This window comes from Microtus ochrogaster, chromosome 21, assembly GCF_000317375.1.
Source record: "Microtus ochrogaster isolate Prairie Vole_2 chromosome 21, MicOch1.0, whole genome shotgun sequence".
In the NCBI taxonomy this organism is placed as follows: Eukaryota; Metazoa; Chordata; class Mammalia; order Rodentia; family Cricetidae; genus Microtus; species Microtus ochrogaster.
The window spans coordinates 23,289,288-23,294,853 of record NC_022022.1 but is presented as its reverse complement, the minus strand read 5'-3'; positions in this window follow the sequence as shown (position 1 = coordinate 23,294,853).

Sequence of the window (5,566 nt, the reverse complement as noted above, 5' to 3'; positions counted from 1 at the left end):
GCTCCAGGCAGTGGTAGAGTTTCTGTGCGCCCCCAAAGACTACAGTCATTCTCCTAAGAATGGAGTTCAAAGCTGTTTGTAAAATGGGGTCTCCAGGGGCAAAGCACAGCCTGAAAAACCACTGTTTTCTATAATATGGAGTGACTTAGAGTACAGCAATAAAGCTAGAATTCTTAAGGGGGTTATTGACCCTTCTCCCAGACCAATCTCCAGTCGTCCCCCAAACCCTTTTCCATTTTTCTTCTAGAATCTAAACACTTTCAAGAAACAATATACTTGCAATTTATTACTTGCAAATATGAAGCATGATAAATACAATTCTTTCTGAAATAAATTTATTTATTTATTTATTTATTTATTTATTTATTTATTTATTTATTTTGTGTATGCAATGCACGTGCCATGTGTTTATAGGCACCTGCTTCCTTCCCTCAGAGGCAGGAAAGGACGTTGCCTCTCCTGGAGCCAGAGTTAAAGATAGTTGTGAGCTGTCCAGCACCCGTGTTGGGAACAGAATTCAGATCTTCTGTAAGTGCTGCTAAGTACTGAGCCATTGTCCAGAGGAGAGGGTGGTAAAAAATAATATTTGGGGGCTGGAGAGATAGCTCAGAGGGTAAGAGCACTAGCTGCTTTTCCAGAGGTCCCGAGTTCAATTCCCAGCAACCACATGGTAGCTCACAATCATGTGTAATGAGACTTGGTGCCTTCCTTGCCAGCAGTACATTATATGCTTAATAAATAAATGAATCTTAAAAAATAATAATATTTGGAGTCACTGTTCATAGTACGGTACCAATAAGTCATCACTTATATAAATTGTGATTGTTATTTGTTTTTGAGTTAGAGTCTTGTTAGGTATCCCAGGCTAGCCTCAAACTTGTGATCCTTTTGACCCAACTCACCAAATTCTGAAATATGGGCATGTACCTCTATGTCACACATTTTCTTTTAAAGGTTCTTCTGAACAAAATTCCCACTTCTAATGATTTTTCCATTTCCAATGAATTCCTCAAATGATCAATAGTCATCTATTTCATTTCTACTATTTATAGAATATATACTGGGTTAATAAGTACATGATATAATCCCTGATTCTAAAAAAGTCAATAACATAGCTACTGAGAAATAGGATGTGCAGAGAAAAGGTAAGTAACCATATGATATAGCATAAATATTATGTATTTTGTGTTAGTAATACATAAATTTTAATTTTTATGTGATCACTATTACAGACAATAAGTGCTAAAAATGACCAGAGGACAAGGTAATTCCAGAAATCTAGGGAAAATCCAATAATTCCTTTGTTTAGAGAAATAAGATTGGTATTTCATTTAAGATTGAGTAGACTATTATAGCTACACAAAAGGTTTATGTAAAGAAAAAATAGAAATACTAGAAAGAAAGAGCCTTAATGTGATGACTCTTAATTTCAGTCTCCTAATGTTCAGTCTCCGTTCAGTATGAACAGAAGTTGGTTCAAGATTCAGGTAAGCCAGAATACTGCATTTCAAGCTATTGACTTGATAGATATGACTGCAAAGTCTTTGGATTGATGAGTTTTCATATGGCTTTGGACCCGGTGCATTTGGTCTCAGATGCTTATTTGGGAGCGAGCCCACTTCTCCATGGAGATTGATTACCCCTCTCACTTTTGTCTGAAGCTGTAGTGTATAGCAATGTTTTAAATCTTAGTTGGGCTATAGGATGGAACAAGGGCTACAGCTTTTAAACAACTGCAAACCCCACCCAAAATGGGACTCCATTTCTCAATGTCTTAGGCTAAGAAGGTCTTTAGCCTGTTTTCTGGCTAAATATGGATGTTATATGTATGTGTTTGGGACTACAGAAGTTCATGTTAGCCATATACATACAAGAGCCCACAGAACATAGAAGAAGGTGTCAGATTCCCTGGAACTGGAGTTACAAGTAGTTCTAAGTAGCTATATGGGTGCTGGGAACAAGACTTGGGGCCTCTGCAAGAGTAATGAGTGTTCTTACTCACTGAGACTTCTGTCTTACTGTTCTATTGTTGAGAAGAGACACAGGACCAAGACAACTCTCATTTAAAAAGAAAAGAAGGGCAGGGTATGGTGTTTAATCCCAGAGTTTGAGACACAGAGGTCGGCAGATCTTCATGAGTTCAAGCCCAGTCTGGTCTACAAAGTGAATTCCAGTAGAGCTAGGGCTGTCACACAGAGAAACTCTGCCTCCAAAAACAAAACAAACAGCAACATGAAACAAAACAAAATCTCCAAAATACAAACAAGCAAAAGATCTTTAATTGGGGGCTTGTTTACAGTTTTAGAGGGTTAGACCATGGTCATAACCCCAGGCCCCGACAGGTGCTGGAGCAGTCACTGAGAGCTTTACATCCTGATGTGTGGGGTCGGGGGTGAGGGATGGAGTACCCAGTAAGGGGTAGTGGGAGATGCCTCCTGGTGTAAGCTATTGAAACCTAAAAGCCCACCCTCAGTAAAACACCTCCTTTAACAAGGTCATACCTCCAAATCCTTCCCAAACAGGTATACTGACTGAGGAAGGAGCATCCAAATGTACTATGGAGGCTATTCTCATTCAAACCACCACACCACCTATCCTTCCTCTTGGCTGAATTTGAAAATTCTCTGAAATGTATGATATGTTTCTTTGCTTCAAAGCTCAGACAATGGTCTTTCCAAATTATTTATATAAACATGCATATCCGTGTGCCATTTAATCTATACGCTAGGGTGGAATCCGGTCGCTGGCACCTAGCTGGGGGTCACTATTACCCCAACTTGTGTTTTCTCAAATCGTAAGTTTTATTTAACAGTTGTTAAATATCAAGAACTGCCATGCACATTGGGAAGTCACAAAATAATTGCTCATAGTCAGGTTGGAGAAATTGTGTGGACAGATGGATATGGCTTAGTTGGCAGAGTTCTTGCATAGCATCAAGGCCTTCCTTGAGTCTGATTATCAGCACCACACAGACTACGCATGATGGTGAATGCTTGTCGTTCAAACGCTGGAGAGATAGAGGTTAGCAGTTTCAGTTGCAAAGTGAGTTTGAGGCCAACCTAGACTACATGAGACACGATCTCACAAACAAGCAAAATGGTAGGCAAGATGGCTTAGTGAGTAAATGTGCCTGTCACCAGGCCTAATGACATAGTTTGATCCCAAGGAGCCACATGGTGGAAGGAGAGAACAACTTGAGCCAACTGTCCTCTGATTTCCAGACAGGCTCTATGGCATGAACATAGTACGTACACACTCTCACACACATACATGAATGTACATGTGGGCTGGAGAGATGGCTCAGCCGTTAAAAGCTAGGCTCACAACCAAAAATATAAGAACGCACATGTACACACACACACACACACACACACACCACACGCAAATAAAATAAAATAAAAAATTCAAAAACAGATAAATTAATTAATAAGTAAATAAAATAGAAAAATAAGACAGAACAAGTTGTTGTGTGGCCAAAGAAGACAAACCAGGGCATAAGAAGACATGCACTCTGCCAGCTGTGCTGTATCTCTGGCCCTTGAGTAAATGTTAATATGAAGATGATTTACATTTTTTTATTGTAAAATAATCCTTTTTTTCTATCCTTCCTTTAGAGCTGTTCATCTCAGCACTATACTCACTACTACCCTTAACACCGAAAGCATGTAAGTATCGAGAAGGGCTTTTATTTCAAAGCAAAGGGATGCAAGGCAAAGACGTGGAAGCTTTTTAAGTGGGAGTTTATTTATTTATTTAGTGGAAGATATTCTTAATAAATTATGCAGGATGTTCTAGGATAGGAAGAGCTTTGAGAGCCAGCATCAAGAAATCACGGTATATCGAGAGTAGCTGGAAGCCGGGATTAAAGCTCTCAACACTGAGACAAATATCTGGGCAAGCAAATACCTGGCTCACGGTATAGAAGATTCTACCTTCCCCCATCTGGAGGGGAAAGAGGCCTGGCAGAGTAGAGCCGCTGGCATGGCATGGCAGCTGGGAAGTAGAGAGGAAGAATACTGGACTATGGGGCTCTTTCATTGTCCAAGGCAGGAAGGAGTCCTGGGAGTCAAGGAACTGGAAATAGCTCACCAAATCCACCCAAGCATAGGACAACAAGTAGGTCACAGGCAACCCTGACAAGGTTAGCTTTTGCAAAAGCTTATTAAGGGAAAACCCTAATAGGACGGTTTCAAGAGATCTCTGTGGGGAGGAATTAGAGGTGCCAAGCACTGTGCAGACAGCTTTTCAGAGGTTTCCTGTTAATCCAGGGTGTGGGAAAGGATTGAGTAAAGAGGGAAAGTACGTGGTGAGATAGAGAGGGATGGAAAGGGAGAGGAAGAGAGAGGAAGGGGGCCTGCCAGAACGATGTCATTTGAAAGGATGAGAGTACATACTCTCAAACGTCCAAGTGGAGGGTTTAACATTACACGACAACATGCCTAATTCATCATAGTAAGCGGATAGAAGACGACATTCAAAATATTGGCATACTGAGAGAAATGATGATGGGACTGTGTTTTGTTTGCTTGTCAGCTCAGTGAAACAGGAAGGTCAATAGTTGAGAATGAAAAAGCTAAATTTCAAGGAGTGGGAACTTGCTAATGATTGCATGGGAGAATAAGTTGATCAGTAAGCATGGTAGGCTTGCCACACTTTACCAAAGGTGTGCTTGAAATGAACGACCACTGATAACGGAGATTTCTTCATTTTTCTCCAGGCACACGGGGCATGGTTTTGTGCTTAGGGTAGGCAGAAAGTTCAATTTAATTAAGATGTGAGCCAACTGATGTAGGTGCTGGGAATTGAACTCAGATCCTCTGCAAGAGTAATGTGTGTTAATCACCATTGAGCTATCGCTCCAGCCCCTTGATTATGGCATAAACTGATGGGGCAAGTTGAAGTTTATACACAGTTATGGCTATAACAGAATAATATTAGTACATGGAATCACAACAAATTAGGAAGACAAGGAGAACATGTAAGGAAAAAGGGATAACTTGAAGGAAGTAGAACTCAGTGGAGATTTCAATAGGACTAAAGAATTCTTGGTGAAGCCAGGTCATAGTGGCACATGCCTTTAGTCCCAGTTCTTGAAGGCAGAGTCAGGCAGATCTCTGTGAGTTCAAAGCCAGCCTGGTGCATAGAGTGAGGAGTGAGTTCCGGAACAGCTAGAGCTACACAGAGATATCCTGCCTTTAATCCCTCACCATCTCCAAAAAAAATTCTTGTTGCTATCTATGAAGTCAGCTGGAAAGTTTGTAAACAGTGTTCAGAGAATGGGATGCTGAATGCTGAGGTCAAAGAGATGTAGTTATCAAAAGCTCTAGGGTATCACCATGGGAGAGGATAACAGCTGTCTAGGGTGGGCTGGAGGCCAAGACCACTGGGCATGACACTGCTTGTGTAGGTTTTATTTTTTTAATTTTTATTTATTTTTCTTGAGATGGAGTTTCACATAGGCCAGACTGACGTCAAACTCAGTATTAAGGATGACCTTGAACTTGACATCAAACTCAGTATTAAGGATGACCTTGAACTTGACATCAAACTCAGTATTAAGGATGAC